The sequence below is a fragment of the Panulirus ornatus genome, chromosome 27 (assembly GCF_036320965.1).
Source record: "Panulirus ornatus isolate Po-2019 chromosome 27, ASM3632096v1, whole genome shotgun sequence".
NCBI lineage: Eukaryota > Metazoa > Arthropoda > Malacostraca > Decapoda > Palinuridae > Panulirus > Panulirus ornatus.
Window position 1 is genome coordinate 4,998,420 of NC_092250.1, and position 17,887 is coordinate 5,016,306.

The window sequence follows — 17,887 nt, forward strand, 5'->3', positions numbered from 1 at the left end:
ATGATGGGCCGGGGTTCACCGAGCTTATTACCCTCAGTCGAGCCCTAGCAGTGACGTGAGTGAGATGTGTGGCGCCGACGCTCGCGGATTTTAGTCAGAGACTTGTGGCCTGAACTTCAGCCCCCCTCACGTCCGGTGAGTATCCCCGAAGCACGGAATGGATTCGGATTTTCATGTCAGAATGTCTGTTAAGGATGGCGTCTCACGTTAGGGTTATTTCCTTTGTAAAATGACAGTGGAAAACCTGAGAAGGTTTGGGGGGGTGTGCAAGCTTGGCTAGCCCGAGCTGGGCTGGACACCCTCTCCGCCCCGCTCCACAACCCCTCTCTACTGGGAGAGGGAAGGAAAACTTTTTTTGTCGCTTGTAAATGGCTGAATACATACATAAAAATGGGATGGATGACGACGACGATGAACGAGAACGTAGTAGTAATATAATACCTCGAAGTCTCCTTTGAAAGTTCGGGGAGACTTAGGTTGGTCGGGTTTGAATTCGACGCTACAACTGTGGGAAGTATGGATGTAAATGTGTATATATATACATTGTACACATTTCTCTTGATTTACATGTTGTCCTAGTTTGTATAATAGTTTTTTTTTTTAATGCCATCCCTATCAAAAATGATGGAGAGGGTTGTCCTTTGGGGGGATAATGGAGCTTTTTTTTTTAATCTTGCGAGTTGATATAATGTGTTAATTCCCTTTGTAGATCTACCAGGATATTCAAATGAGTTATATATATCACATACTCCTAAGTCAGGGTAATAGATCCCAGCATGACACTCGTGTTAGTGGAGTTTTTTACCTTTTTCTTCGTGTGTCCTCATGAGTCGGAGGTGATGCCTAACATGAGGGTTATATTTGGCCTTAATTACCTCTAAACAACCATCGGTAGTTTCGTGTTACTTCGAACCATCATCGGTAGTTTCGAGGTGATGTTTATTTCATTTTTTTTTTTCTTCTGTTGCTCGTGGAAGCTTCCACTGGGAGGAGCAGCGTCTTCACTCACTCACCCCTGCTGCTGTAGGGAGGGAGGTGGTGAGGTGGTGGTGGTGGTGTTGGTGTCACTTGTGGCTGATGTTGTTGGCACTGGGTGTTGGCATGTGTTGTGGGTGGTTGTTGGTGGCATTTATGGGTTGTGGTGATGACAGTTGTTGGTAGTGTTGGTGGCACTTTTGTGTAGTGTTGTTGGCACTTTTGGGTGGTGGTGTTGGCATGTCGATGGTGGTGTTGGCATGTCGATGGTGGTGTTGGCATGTCGATGGTGGTGTTGGCATGTCGATGGTGGTGTTGGCATGTCGATGGTGGTGTTGGCACTTGATAGCGTTTGTTTGATGGTTGGGTGGCACTTGCGGATGACAGTGGTGGTGGCATTTGTTGGTAGTTTGGGTGGCACTCGTGGATGGTGTCACTTTCATTTTATGGTTGGTGTTGATGGCTCCCGTGGATAGTGATGATGATGACACTTGTGGGTAGTGATGATGATGGCACTTGTGGGTAGTGATGATGATGACACTTGTAGGTAGTGATGATGACTCTTGTGGATAGTGATGATGGCACTTGTGGGTAGTGATGATGGCACTTGTGGGTAGTGATGATGACACTCGTGGGTAGTGATGATGACACTTGTGTGTGCTGTATGTAGTACTTATGGGAGGTGGCATTTGTATGTGTTGTTGGTAGCATGTGTGGGTGGTGGCGATGGCTTTTGTGGGTAGTGTTTGTGGGTGGTGCTAGTAACATTTGTGGATGTTATTGGTGGCGTGTGTGGGTGCCAGTTGTGTGTGTGTGTGGTGTTGTTGGCATAATGTGGTAGCTGGTGATGGCATAATGTGGTTGGTGATACATGTGGGAGGTGGTGGTATTTGGGTGGTGGTAGAGGGATTTGTAGCTAGCTGTGGCTTGTGTGGCTGTTGCTTGTGTGTGATGATGTCATTGACACTTGTGGGGTGGTGTTCTTAACGCTGATTGTGAAAGCCTTTTGCGACCTTAAAGCTCAGTCTCTGAGTTAACTGCTGAATGTTTTTTTTCTCGTCTTGGATCAGTCAGTCCAGTTGAGACTTTAGCCCTTCCGGTATGGGTACGTACCATTTAAAGCACCGACATGTTTGCTTGTCCAGGGGAGGTTTGGACCAGTCTATGAGCTTCCTAATTTCTTTCCACGGTGAGTGAAACAGCTTCGGTTTCATGATCTTACGTTTTTTTTTTTTTCTTTTCTTTTTGTATTATGATTTAAGGAAAGTTGAATGTTCTCATTTTCACCTCCTCTCGCTTTCTGCCGGGATCGGGGATGATACAGGGAAAGCCAGATCCCCCCCCCCTCACTGTCAGGGTCTGCTAGGCTATTAGGGTCAGGGATGATTTAAAAGCTGCTCTCATTTCCAGAGAGCTTCCCCCTCCTCCCCAGGCTATCGAACCCTGGGATAATTTCAGTGAGATCGGATATTCTCATGTTCAGGGACTCGTACAGGAATATTGAGTTACCTCCCCACCATAATAGTTTATGTATGTCACTGGACTGGACCTTGAGAATGGTGTTGACGCCAGCTTTAGTTGATGATTGTCCATGTAACTGTTGTAACTACGAATGGTTGATATGGATGGGTATAACGAGTGATCCTGGTGGTTGGTTACTGGGGGCTGTGGGGAGTGATAGTGTTAATTTTACCGACCCGGGGTTCAAACTCTTATTTTGCCGATTCGTTTACTTTCGCGTGTCGTTATTTACGCGTTTTTATTTAGACGGTCTTTATTGACGAGTCTTTATTTTCCCCCTCGCGACACCTCTGGTTTACTTCATGTAGGTTAGGCGAAATCTTCCGATTACAGGTCAATTTTTTTTTTTTTTGACTAATTTGAACCAGTGCTTGGTTGAGAATCGTTGAAACTGACAATGGCCATGAACAAGGCCACATTCTCCCGGCCACCCAAAACCAACATGTTTTTTTTACATGGGGTTGTATAGATTTTAGCTTGGATGTGGAGTCAAAAAATGAAGATCAGCACGGAATACTACGGGGAGGTACACAGACTCCACATCATCACGACTGAACATTGGAAAAACACCTTGGTGTAATAATGTCTGACGACATTACCACCGGGAAACAGAACAAAGCAACAGCTGTCACTTCCAGAGAGAGATGGTAGGATGGATCTTGCAGACTTTCAAGAACAGAAAGACCACAATGATGCTGCTCTTCAGGGCGATGCTACTCCAACATATGGATTATTTACTTTGTGCTCACTTCACACCCTACCAAGGGGACAAAATTGCTGAATTGGAAAAGGTTGAAGGGAGCTTTCTGTATTGAACGCGGCAGGGGGAAATGAGTTGGGAACTACTGAAATCGCCGAGGCTGTGTGCCCTTTGTCGACGTATGTCATCATCAACACTTGGAAAATCCTAGGAGGCATTTCCCCAACGTTCAAGTCAAACACAATTTCCTGTTGGCTTAACAAGCATAGGACGCTCTTTAGAATAAGAAGGCGCGACAAGCACAAACAATAAAGAAAATGACTTTAAATCAAGGGCCTAGGGCTATTGAACACTGTGCTTGTAACCATTAGGTCCGCAGTGTGATGCACATTGGAGTGAATTAAGTGAACCCAGGATAAGTCCGTAGAAGGCGTACCAGAACAACCAAGTTTGTGGTGGTTTACGTGGGTCTGCCGGGGCCTTGGTGTCCACCAACTTTGTCCACCCCGCGACCTCAACACTTTGGTCTCAGTGGAAGTAAAAGACTTACTGAAGAGTTATATACGCCAGGTCTACGCCAGGAGGGGCATGATCATCTGACTTTAGAAACCAGGTTACTCTAGCGTATTTAGATCATGTTATTTTAGGAATTTGCGTCATTGGACTGGAAAATCTTAAATGTTTATAAATGTCGGTGCTATACGGGGCGTTCGTTTCGTGGTCTTTGCCTCTATTCGAGAGTCCACGTCTTCAATCTTAAGAGGATATGGTAGTGCTCATGCTCGTGGTGTGTGGGAGTTCTTTAGAATGACGAGAATGGTGCTGGGGTGGAGGAACATATATGCATTGTCATGTCCTCTTCGGCCCCCTTCGAATTCCTGTGGCTTGATTGGATCTGCATATAATGGAAGGATTGCTCTGTAGTGGGAGAGAGAGAGAAGAAAAATTCGTTTGGGTCGTGTGTATAGTGTACTCTCGCCATGCTTTTATTCTTGTATGTTATTTTAGTTAAGTCCTCTATTTGCGTTTTGCCCTATGGGTAGATGCTGGTTTTTTTTTCTTTGTCTCAATCTTGCACAGCTTACCAAAATCGGATTGTATAGGCCAATCCAATATTTTGTAACCGAGAATATAGAAAATTCTAAAGGCTTGATTCTGAAGTTTTTGAGGATAAGGGAAAAGAAAGAGGGAAGAGAGAAGGGAATGAATAAATGAAAAGGATATACAGGGAGGAGCCGATGGAAATGCATAGGCTCCCTTCCTCAATACGACTGAACCGATGGGTTTTTTTTTTTATCTTTTCTTTTCCTTGGATTTCATAAGATATTTTGTACTTCATACGATATTTTGTACTTTAAGGTCCGGGGGTCTTCCGGTTCATGTGGCTGTCTCACTTTTCTTTGCTGAATCTGAGCCAATTAATTTTTTTGAGGGTCGAGAAAGCTCTTCGCCCAGTTGAAGGAATAAACATGTTTTCCTTAATTGTAGTATGAAAAACCATCAAAGATGTTGGAGCTTGAGTGTAAAAGATGTGGTTTGGACAAAAAAATTATGGGGGGAAAATGTGTTGTTTTGCCTAGTATGTTATTGTACTCTCATTATTGTTATTTAGTTCATAAACAAAGTAAATAACTATTGACAGAGACCAGTTGGACATCAGTCATGACCCTTTTCGGAAAAAGTCAAGTGAGACATGAAGATATAAAGTGATTTCGTGCAATAACTGTCAAACAATACCTTCAATGAGCACAGAATAAACTGGATAAAGAAAAGAGATGTTAATATTTTTTTTTCTTTAATGTTTACGACGGGAATGAGTGATGTTAATGTATCCTTTAAACGATAAATTCTCGAGATTAGATGACAGTCATTACCCGTAAAGGTGAGTGAAACTGTTAAGATTATATTTTTAAAATGTCTTTTATAGCCAGTATTGATATTAGTCAGATTTCAAAGCGTGGGAATGCAGAGAAATTAACACAGGCTATATGTAAACTCTCAGGAGACACAGGAGATACGATTTTTGACGTGGAAAATCATAGAAAGCTACACAGATTTTTTTGCTTTTGGTAGTAAGCGATGGTACACGTCCTAACTGAGTGAACCTTACCTTAGCTTAACCTAACCTAACTTACCTAACCTAACCTAACCTAACTTAACCTAACCTAACCTAACCTAACCTAACCTAACCTAACCTAACCTAACCTAACGTACCTAACCTAACCTAAGAGTGTTTCTAGCCGAAGACCTCTGGAAAAAAAATATAGATGTAGCGATTGCAGGGAACATGAATTTCATAACTTATTTGAGGCGTAAACTGTAAAAGTATGATGTATATATTGGTAGCCTTGTTACTCTGAGTAATTAAAGAAACTAAACTCGTTTCTCTCTCTCTGCTGTCACATTGGTGGAAAGACGCCATGCATGTGTTGAGTAGTAAGAAGAGGTGTGGGTAATTCAAAGTCGTTTTAGAAGAAGAACTGATGCTGAAATGTGTTGCTAGACTTTATGAACCAAGAAAGGTTAATCTATAATGTATCTGGAGCATATGTGGTATGTGGTAGGTTATTTCATAGATGCATTACACATACTGGAAGGTGTATTGCGAATGTGGCAGCCCATTTCTGTTCAGTATTTTTTAAAGAACATGTTCTTTTGTTAAATACTATTAGCAGTATCGTACTTTTACAGTGATCATGTAGCACTTAGAAGTGAAGAGGAAACTACGTTGTATGTATATATGTAGGAATGATATATATGTGTATTTAAGTTAGGTCTACAATCTCTCTGATGTCCAATAGTTACGTCTGGCAACTGCTTCACCAGTGGCATGGAGGAGGACGAAGTGTGTGTGTGTGTGAAATTTCGATGATAATATTTGTGATTGATAACGTTTCAGTGGAGGGTGGTGGACTACGTGCCTCGTGGGAGTGGATGAGGCCTTGGTGGGGGGGGGGGTGTTATCCTTTACACATGGAGAAAGCCAAGATGCTTTCGCAAGCAGATGTTGAATTTGGCAATAGACAAATGTGATTTGAGGATCTTGTGGTACAGGTGCGGTCTTATGGAGCTTCAGCCGTGGTTAGCAATAGATGAAACCAACAGTAAAACACAATATTTGTCCTGTTTGTTTCTTTACTTTTGCTCTCCCTGGGTGGACCACCCGTTCTTGTAGTTTGGGCAACTCAAGTTATTGTGGATGGAGTCCACATTCTCTTGAAGTAGACGATGTGGAAGTTCGTTGGGAGAGGGGTTTTGGGCTGGTGGGTAGTTGCATCAGGGCCTACAAGAGTTCTCGAGGGGTCTTGGCCATGATCTACGTTCTACATGAAATTCCTTTTGATAAATTCTTTATTTTTTTTTCTTTCTAATGTAAAGCTAAGACATTTGTCCGTTTCGTCATCGTTACGTAAAGCACTTGGGTTTTGCTTTGTGTATAAGCGTGATGATGGTGTCTTCATATAAGGTTTTTATAGTAAATTTTTTTTGAAAAGGAAGTAGAAAAGGGGGAGAAAGGTGTCTGCCCCCCCCTTTTTTTAAAGGAAAAAGGGGGGGGGGCCCTCGCGAGACTATTTGCTCTGGGGCCCCTGGTGTATCTCTACATCCATGATGGTGTAGGTTCGCTGCCTCTCTCTCTCTCTCTCTCTCTCTCTCTCTCTCTCTCTCTCTCTCTCTCTCTCTCTCTCTCTCTCTCTCTTCTCTCTCTCTCTCTCTCTCACACACACACACACACACCAGTGTCATTTTACCATATCGGTGGCGACCCGGGAAGCGATGATTTGTCTGTCGACCCCATGTATCCCCCCACACACACGTCCCCTTCCCCCCCACACACGTCCCCTTCCCCCCACACACGTCCCCTTCCCCCCACACACGTCCCCTTCCCCCCACACGTCCCCTTCCCCCCCCGACACGTCCCCTTACTCTTGCGTGTGAGGGGAGAAGAGCGGTGGTGCTTGGCCCCACGCTGGGGCCTCCAGCTCCCCACCCACCCACCCTCTTGTACTTAATGGTGGGGCCCAGTACCTGATCTGCACAACCCCAAGGCTCGCTCAGCCTCATCTCGTCCTCACTCTCTCCTCCTGCTGGTGGGGACGACGGAGGGAGGAACCTGCGTTGCATGAACGCACTCCGCATCCACCACACCCTCTGCTCCTCCATCCACCACACCCTCTGCTCCTCCTCCATCCACCACACCCTCTGCTCCTCCTCCTACGCCCTCATAGATCCTGTTCGGTAACCGACTGGCTCCAACGCCTTTGTGTACACACCTCCCTCCACTTCGGGCAGCACTGCACGGGCGTGCCATGCAGTAGTAGTGGTGGTTGGGTGAAGTGCCTGTAGTGTGAGGCGAATTATATAAACCTTTGGCTTAGCTTTTATGGGTTTAATACAGGTATACCCCCTTAGATTTGGGCAGATTTAGGCTATACTGAAAAGAACGAAGGTTCAGATGTCACGTAATACGCCTCGTACCTCGGTTTTCCAACGGGGTTCGGGGGGTGGGGGTCCTCAAAGGACGTAGACCGACCCCCTGTGTGGTGTTCGAAAAGGGGGAGTGGGGGAGGAGATGTTTATATAGGGCGCGTCGCAGAGTGTACAGTGGATGGGCCACATCTGCTGGAGGGGGTGGAGCGTCAGGTTGCCTGGTAAGCCCTTGGTGGTGGAGGGCGAGGACAGTGCTTGGCGGGCTCCATCTACTGACCTCGTCTGTCCCCCTAAGTACGCGTCTTGCTTTGCCACGCACTGCGTATGCGCCAGGGGCTTAGCTGCCTATATATGTATATATATATATATATATATATATATATATATATATATATATATATATATATATATATATATAGAGGCAGGGGCTGGTGGCGTCAAATGTATCTTGTACGGGTGTTCTAATGTGTGTGTTGAGTGGCATGTCTTTCACATTATAATCTAAAGCTGTTTACCATGAGTGGGAGACTCGTGTGTGTGTGTGTGTGTGTGTGTGTCAGAGTGTAGTAGCGTTTCGCTGTGGTGAGGTTGTGACACCAGCACCAGGGGTCGTGCCAGCGCCCTGGCTGTGATCTTGCTCTGGGGGGACACACACACCAGCACCCCAGGGTTTGTGGCAGCGCCCTGCCTCCCTGCCTTAGTTCCTCCACCCGTGTGAGTGTGTCTGCTCGCCCATCACACTCACTCCGCGCCAAGGTCATGCGCCACTCATCTTTCGAGAGAGTGTGGCAGAGTGGTTACCGCACTCTAGTGTGTGGAGCAGGAGGTACACACACACACTTAAGATAATGGCTGGAGATAGCCAGCAGCTCCCCACCACTCCGTAGTATTTGAAGCGTGAGGCCTCACTGTATTTCGTGGTTTGTGGAGGAATAAGTTTTCCACTCTGGAGTTATGTGGAGCAGGAGGCCCCCACACTGTAGCATGAAGAAAGGGAGGCTCCACACTGTAGTATGTGGAGTAGGAGGCCCCACACTGTAGTATGTGGAGCAGGAGGGCCCCACACTGTAGTATGTGGGGCAGGAGGCTCCACACTGTAGCATGAAGAAAGGGAGGCTCCACACTGTAGTATGTGGAGCAGGAGGGCCCCACACTGTAGTATGTGGAGCAGGAGGCCCCCACACTGTAGCATGAAGAAAGGGAGGCTCCACACTGTAGCATGTGGAGCAGGAGGCCCCCACACTGTAGCATGAAGAAAGGGAGGCTCCACACTGTAGTATGTGGAGTAGGAGGCCCCACACTGTAGTATGTGGAGCAGGAGGCCCCACACTGTAGCATGTGGAGCAGGAGGCCCCACACTGTAGCATGAAGAAAGGGAGGCTCCACACTGTAGTATGTGGAGTAGGAGGCCCCACACTGTAGTATGTGGAGCAGGAGGGCCCCACACTGTAGTATGTGGAGCAGGAGGCTCCACACTGTAGCATGAAGAAAGGGAGGCTCCACACTGTAGTATGTGGAGCAGGAGGCCCCACACTGTAGCATGATGAAGGGAGGCCCCACACTTTAGTATGTGGAGCAGGAGGCCCCACACTGTAGTGTGTGGAGCAGGAGACCCCACACTGTAGTATGTGGAGCAGGAGACCCCACACTGTAGTATGTGGAGCAGGAGGCCCCACACTGCAGCATGTGGAGCAGGAGGCCCCACACTGTAGCATGATGAAGGGAGGCCCCACACTTTAGTATGTGGAGCAGGAGGCCCCACACTGTAGTGTGTGGAGCAGGAGACCCCACACTGTAGTATGTGGAGCAGGAGGACCCCACACTGTAGTATGTGGAGCAGGAGGCCCCACACTGTAGTATGTGGAGCAGGAGACCCCACACTGTAGTATGTGGAGCAGGAGGGCCCCACACTGTAGTATGTGGAGCAGGAGGCCCCACACTGCACTATGTGGAGCAGGAGGCCCCACACTGTAGCATGATGAAGGGAGGCCCCACACTGCAGTATGTGGAGCAGGAGGCCCCACACTGTAGTATGAGGGAGGGAGACACCCCCCCCCCCACCCCCTCCTCCTCACTGTAGTATGAGGAAGGGAGGGGCTCCTCCACCCCGTGGTGTGTGGGTGGCATGGCCCCACACTGGGGTTTCAGGGCCTCACTGTGGTGGTAGGTGTGGGGGAAAGGGGTTGGGGGGGGGGGTTGAGGTCATCCTGGGGAGGTTCATATTTCGGCAAAGTGTGTTGGCAGTTGGCTCAGGGGTGGGTGGGGTGGGTTAGTGGTGGGGTGGGGTGGGTTAGTGGTGGGGTGGGGTGGAGATGCGTTCTAGCAGTGAACAGATTGTTTCTCCTAGGGGGAAGGCGGGGTTGTGGGGTGTTGAGTTGCATCAAAGTGATCTCGTCAAACGCAGAGGCTATATTACACACACACACACACACACACACACACACACACACACACACACACACACACACACACACACAAGGTCACGTGTCACAGGAGCCGTCCCTCGGAAGGGTTTAAGGTCACTGGGCATTTAAATCGGGCACCGAAAACACACTCCCAGAAAACTGACCCACCATCTTATCCTACCAGCTTTTCTACTCCTGTAGCCACCATATATATATATATATATATGTGTGTTGGAAAGAATCACAATTTTTGCGCGTGATCAAGATATTCCTATGAGTCCACGAGGAAAATGAAACACGATAAGTTCCCAAGTGCACTTTCGTGTCATAATCACATCATCAGGGGAGATACAAAAGAGAAATATAACAGTCAGTTGATATACATCGAAGAGACGAAGCTAGGACGCCATTTGGTAAATATGCGATTGTCTGTCTATCTATCTATCTATCTGGCTATCTATCTATCTGTCTATCTATCTATCTATCTATCTATCTATCTATCTATCTATATATATATATATATATATATATATATATATATATATATATATATATATATATATATATATATTATATATCTATATATAATGTATTTATTTTTATTTATTCATTTATTTATTTATATCCCAGTGAATAGGGGAGAAAGAATAATTGCCACGTATTCCCTGCGTGTCGTAGGAGGCGACTAAAAGGGGAGGGAGCTGAGGGGGGCTGGAAATCCTTAAATTTCAAAAAGAAGGAACAGAGAAGGGGGCCAAGTGAGGATATTCCCTCAAAGGCTCAGTCCCCTGCTCTTAGCGCTACCTCGCTGGCGCGGGAAATGGCGAGAATATGTATAAAAAAAAGAAAAATAGAAAATGATTGGCATGCTTCAGGGTTCGTCTTTGGAGCCATTGTTCCTCTTGATCTTTGGAGCCATTGTTCCTCTTGATCTTTGTGATTGACTTGGCCGGAAGGATTGGACTCCCGTCTGAATATATGTGTGTGTGTGTGTGTCTGTGTCTGTGTATGTATGTGTGTGTGTGTGTGTGTGTGTGTGTGTGTGTGTGTGTGTGTGTGTGTTTGCAGATGGTGGCAAGGTCACGAGGGAGGTAGGAAGACGAAGAGAAGATGTGAAGGCATTTGAGGATGTGGGACGCCGTGGAGGGGGGCGCCCTCAGAATGGAGATTATGTAGCGGGGGAACGACCTGTAGGAGTGTGTGAGAGAGAGAGAGAGAGAGAGAGAGAGAGAGAGAGAGAGAGAGAGAGAGAGAGAGAGTCGGTCTCTTGGGATTCGAACGGCATTGTCACACGGCAGTGGAATAGTCAAGGGAGACCAACGAGTGTGTCTTCTGCCACATCGTATTAGAATGGGACTCAGGTGACATGGAGGGAGGAGACTTGGTGCCTCAAGCTGTTGTGCTCCTCCTGCAGTAGGCCAGGCCCTCGGGGGAGCATCGGACGAAGGAGACTTGGTGCCTCAAGCTGTTGTGCTCCTCCTCCTGCAGTAGGCCAGGCCCTCGGGGGAGCATCGGACGAAGGAGACTTGGTGCCTCAAGCTGTTGTGCTCCTCCTCCTGCAGTAGGCCAGGCCCTTGGGGGAGCATCGGACGAAGGAGACTTGGTGCCTCACGCATTTGTGCTTCTCCTGCAGTAGGCCAGGCCCTCGGGGGAGCATCGGACGAAGGAGACTTGGTGCCTCAAGCTGTTGTGCTCCTCCTCCTGCAGTAGGCCAGGCCCTCGGGGGAGCATCGGACGAAGGAGACTTGGTGCCTCAAGCATTTGTGCTTCTCCTGCAGTAGGCCAGGCCCTCGGTGGAGCATTGGACGAAGGAGACTTGGTGCTTCAAGCATTTGTGCTTCTCCTGCAGTAGGCCAGGCCCTCGGGGTATGCCCCTCAAAGTGTGGTCACCCACAGTCCTTAAATCCAATTAACAGTAGACGCCTTCAGGAGGGTACTGTATTTCTATGAGCTGAGTTATAGGTTTAGGGCTCGTTGCTATAAGATACCCATAGAAGGCTGCTATATTTCTATGAGCTGAGTTATAGGTTGTTGCTATAAGATAACCATAGAAGGCTGCTATATTTCTATGAACGGAGTTATAAACCCGGGTAGCGATGCTGTTTGCCGTGGGGGCGGGGTGGCGCCAGGAATGGATGAAGGCAAGCAAGTAAGAATATGTACACGTGGGTTTATGTATATGTCTATGGATGTATATGTATGTATATGTTGATATGTATATGTATACGTATGTATATGTTGATATGTATATGTATGTTTATGCACGTGTGTGGGTGTTCATATATATATATATATATATATATATATATATATATATATATATATATATATATGAGAGAGCAGAAGAGGGTGTTTTGAAATGGTTTGGGCACATGGAGAGAATGAGTGAGGAGAGATTGACCAAGAGGATATATGTGTCGGAGGTGGAGGGAACGAGGAGAAGAGGGAGACCAAATTGGGGGTGGAAAGATGGAGTGAAAAAGATTTTGTGTGATCGGGGCCTGAACATGCAGGAGGGTGAAAGGAGGGCAAGGAATAGAGTGAATTGGAGCGATGTGGTATACAGGGGTTGACGTGCTGTCAGTGGATTGAATCAAGGCATGTGAAGCGTCTGGGGTAAACCATGGAAAGCTGTGTAGGTATGTATATTTGCGTGTGTGGACGTGTGTATGTACATGTGTATGGGGGGGGGGGGGTTGGGCCATTTCTTTCGTCTGTTTCCTTGCGCTACCTCGCAAACGCGGGAGACAGCGACAAAGTATAAAAAAAAAAAATATATATATATATATATATATATATATATATATATATATATATATATATATATATATATATATATATGTTTATATATATGTGTGTGTGTGTGTGTGTGTGTGTGTGTGTGTGTGTGTGTGTGTGTGTGTGTGTGACTGGATGGGCCATTCTTCGTCTGTTTCCTGGCGCTCGCTCGCTGACGGGGGAAACAGCGATTAAGTATGATAAATATAAACATGAGGCATGAAGAGGATTGCCCCAAGCATATACAAAGCAGATGGAGACGACGCTTTCAAAGCTGATGTGGTTACGTGTGTAATTGAAGGTTTAGTCAACTACATGTTTGATAATGGTGGGTGCGACGGAGCTGAAAGAGGCTTGGATAGGACAATTTTCCTGAAGGAATTCAGATCTCCTGAAGGAATTCAGACACAGGAATCTGTGCGACATGAGGGTCGAGACTGTAATGTGTGCGACATGAGGGTCGAGACTGTAATGTGTGCGACATGAGGGTCGAGACTGTAATGTGTGCGACATGAGGGTCGAGACTGTAATGTGTGCGACATGAGGGTCGAGACTGTAATGTGTGCGACATGAGGGTCGAGACTGTAATGTGTGCGACATGAGGGTCGAGACTGTAATGTGTGCGACATGAGGGTCGAGACTGTAATGTGTGCGACATGAGGGTCGAGACTGTAATGTGTGCGACATGAGGGTCGAGACTGTAATGTGTGCGACATGAGGGGTCGAGACTGTAATGTGTGCGACATGAGGGTCGAGACTGTAATGTGTGCGACATGAGGGGTCGAGACTGTAATGTGTGCGACATGAGGGTCGAGACTGTAATGTGTGCGACATGAGGGTCGAGACTGTAATGTGTGCGACATGAGGGTCGAGACTGTAATGTGTGCGACATGAGGGGTCGAGACTGTAATGTGTGCGACATGAGAGGTCGAGACTGTAATGTGTGCGACATGAGGGTCGAGACTGTAATGTGTGCGACATGAGGGGGTCGAGACTGTAATGTGTGCGACATGAGGGTCGAGACTGTAATGTGTGCGACATGAGGGGTCGAGACTGTAATGTGTGCGACATGAGGGTCGAGACTGTAATGTGTGCGACATGAGGGTCGAGACTGTAATGTGTGCGACATGAGGGTCGAGACTGTAATGTGTGCGACATGAGGGGTCGAGACTGTAATGTGTGCGACATGAGGGGGTCGAGACTGTAATGTGTGCGACATGAGGGGTCGAGACTGTAATGTGTGCGACATGAGGGTCGAGACTGTAATGTGTGCGACATAAGGGTCGAGACTGTAATGTGTGCGACATGAGGGGTCGAGACTGTAATGTGTGCGACATGAGGGGTCGAGACTGTAATGTGTGCGACATGAGGGGTCGAGACTGTAATGTGTGCGACATGAGGGTCGAGACTGTAATGTGTGCGACATGAGGGTCGAGACTGTAATGTGTGCGACATGAGAGGTCGAGACTGTAATGTGTGCGACATGAGGGGTCGAGACTGTAATGTGTGCGACATGAGGGTCGAGACTGTAATGTGTGCGACATGAGGGTCGAGACTGTAATGTGTGCGACATGAGAGGTCGAGACTGTAATGTGTGCGACATGAGGGTCGAGACTGTAATGTGTGCGACATGAGGGGTCGAGACTGTAATGTGTGCGACATGAGGGTCGAGACTGTAATGTGTGCGACATGAGGGGTCGAGACTGTAATGTGTGCGACATGAGGGTCGAGACTGTAATGTGTGCGACATGAGGGGTCGAGACTGTAATGTGTGCGACATGAGGGTCGAGACTGTAATGTGTGCGACATGAGGGGGTCGAGACTGTAATGTGTGCGACATGAGGGTCGAGACTGTAATGTGTGCGACATGAGGGTCGAGACTGTAATGTGTGCGACATGAGGGGTCGAGACTGTAATGTGTGCGACATGAGGGGGTCGAGACTGTAATGTGTGCGACATGAGGGGGTCGACATTTTATCTTGCCACCATTTGCACCATCTCATTCGCACTGCAGGTGAGACAGACGGTCAACTGTCATGAAACTGGGACAGAACCCCAACTGTGCGACGTGTCCAGGGCGCCATGAGCAACCTAGGATAAACATTAATATTTCAGATTTGCCTCCTCGCACTTGATGGATGTACAGAGAACCAGTAGAGGAGGTCTAGAAGAAGAAGAAGAAGAAGAAGAAGAAGAAGAAGAAGAAGAGGAAGAAGAGGAGGAGGAGGAGGAGGAGGAAACAAAGATATTATACCCTGAAGTTATTAGAGTTAGTTCACAGTGAGAGGGTATAGCAAAAAAAAATAAAAGGTTTTTGGAAGGTGAATCCAATTTTAGGTAGACGAAAACACCCCATATTTTTTTGTTTTTAAAAGCCAGTTTGGTGATGGTGAATAGGTCTTCAGGGTATTTAAGGATAGAACAGCCAGAGGACATAATGAGGAATTTAGTTGAAAATTTAATGGGAGGGAGGAAAAAAGAGGTTTTGTAATATATCAGGGGATAAATGGGGTGGAGTGGAGATGGACTGGGGAAGACGTGAAGGTTTAGACAACGGAAAACGCTCAAGAGATGGGTACACCTCTCTCTCCGTGCTGCACATACTCATTTCAATATGATACACACACACACACACACACACACACACACACACACACACACACACACACACACACAACTACACACATCTGTTTTAGTGTGGGGTGTTTGTGTGTGTGTCTGTGTATCTGTGTTCTGTGTGTGTCTGTATGTATGTGTGTGTGTGTGTGTGTGTGTCTGTGTGTATACACATAGGAGCAAAGACATTATACATACACATGGTTGAGAGAGTGTAAACCTCTCCCCGTAACATGCGTATAGTAAACACACACACACACACACACACACACACACACACACACACACACACACACACACACACACGTACACGCCTGAAGTCTAGTGTTTGTTTGCAACGGCGTGCAAACAAACTGTTTGCTTCTCTTGTGAGGAGACGCGCTCACACGCAGCTTATAAACTGAATGCGTTGTTTGCCGTGGAACGAGGGGTGGGGGGGTCAGAAAAAGGGAAGGAACGAAAATGGCATGAGGAGTCAGCGGAACATGTGAGATAGAAACTGGGAAATGATGGAAACTGGGAGAAGATAGAAACTGGGAAAAGATAGAAACTGGGAAAAGATAGAAATTAGGAAAACATAGAAACTGGGAAAAAATAGAAACCGGGAAAAGATAGAAACTGGGAAAAGATAGAAACTGTGGAAAATATAGAAACTGGGAAAAGATGGAAAATGGGTAAATATAGAAACTGGGAAAATATAGAAACTGGGAAAAGATAGAAATTGGGAAAATATAGAAACTGGGAAAGGATAGAAACCGTGGAAAATATAGAAACTGGGAAAGGATGGAAAATGGGAAAATATAGAAACTGGGAAAAGATAGAAACGGGAAAATATAGAAACTGGGGAAATATAGAAACTGGGAAAATAAAGAAACTGGGAAAAGATAGAAACTGGGAAACGTCGTTCCACGGTCATAGAGTCTGGGATCGGCGTTGAAAGAGGTTCTGTGGAGTGTTGTGCTCAGGGAGACACAAGATGTGGGTACCAGGTGATGGCTGACAGAGAGAAGATGTGGTCTTCTAGATGCCAGAAAGAAGCAGATGTGGTCTTCTGGATGCCGGAAAGAAGGAGATGTGGTCTTCTAGATGCCAGGAAGAAGGAGATGTGGTCTTCTAGATGCCAGAAAGAAGGAAATGTGGTCTTCTAGATGCCAGAAAGAAGCAGATATAGTCTTCTAGATATCAGATAGCAGCAGATGTGGTCTTCTAGATGCCAGAAAGGAGATATGGTCTTCTAGATGCTAGAAAGAGGCAGATATGGTCTTCTAGATGCCAGAAAGCAGCAGATATCGTCTAGATACGAGAAAGAAGCAGATATGGTCTTCTAGATACTAGATGTGGTCTTCTAGATGCCAGAAAGAAGCAGATATGGTCTTTTAGATGCCAGAATAGCCAAGGAGTGAGGGTAGACCATTCTATGGAGAGAATATCTGGGAAATACAGTTACTCAGGCGTCGTTTGAGGTGTTTATTGAGCTGGGAATGAAGGGAGGGAAGGACAGAGGGGTTCTGGGGGGGAAGAACAGACAGTGTGGAGTGAGGGCCGAGGGGGATCGTAACCCCACTCCATAGGTTCGTGTCGGGCAAGGGAGTCGAATTGAGAGAAACTATAGACGTGTGTGAGAGAGAGGTGGCGGAGTGCATTGCGCATGGCAGCTAGAGACCTGAGTCGTGGGACGAATGGGGCCTTTTGTTGTCTTTTCCTAGCGCTACCTCGCGCGCGTGTGCGGGGGGAGGAGGGTGTGGTTGTCATTTCATGTGTAGCGGGGTGGCGACGGGAATGGATGAAGAAGGCAGCAAGTATGAATATGTACATCCATTTCACGTGTAGCGAGGTGGCGACGGGAATGGATGAAGAAGGCAGCAAGTATGAATATGTACATCCATTTCATGTGTAGCGGGGTGACGAAGGGAATGGATGAAGAAGGCTGCAAGTATGAGTATGTACATGTGTTTGTATGTATATGTCTGTGTATGTATTTGTATGTATACTTTGAGATGTATAGGTATGTATATGTGCGTGTGTTGGGCGTGTAAGTTTATACATGTGTATGTGGGTGGGTCAGGTCAGGAGCGTTCACGGCTCACACCACGGAAGACCATATCCCTTTTAAGAGTGGTCTTCCGAGGGTCTTCTGCTCCCGCCAGAGCTAATACGGGCGAGAGCCGAGGTGATGAAGTGGGGGGGGGTCCGCCTTCTGTTGGAGAGGCCAAGGAAGACCCTTGCACGCAGACCACCCCTCGCACGCAGACCACCCCACCTTGCATGGTCCCCAGGTTATGATGGCTGCCAAAAAGGCATCGCAACTCCAGTCTTTACCGAGATGAGATGGAGAAGAGATCATAGGAGGGCAATGAGAGCAGGAGATAAAGATAACAGATAAACCCACATGGTATCCACGCCTGTATGCAACACACGGACCATGTTGGTCCAGATAAGCCCACAGGGTATCCACATCTGTATG

The 17,887-nt window shown here is 47.0% G+C and overlaps 1 protein-coding gene across 5 annotated transcripts in view; it reads left to right on the top strand.

The window, feature by feature from the left end:
- Positions 1-29: 29 nt before the first annotated feature.
- LOC139757564 (activated Cdc42 kinase-like) overlaps positions 30-17,887 on the top strand; it is a 206,216-nt gene continuing 188,358 nt past the window's right edge. For 3 of the 5 annotated variants that reach the window (XM_071678166.1, XM_071678168.1, XM_071678170.1), the window contains exon 1: positions 30-135. The gene's annotated coding sequence lies outside the window, so the exon portion shown is untranslated. The remainder of the gene's footprint in view (positions 136-17,887) is intronic. The other 2 variants (XM_071678167.1, XM_071678169.1) reach the window with 1 other exon arrangement.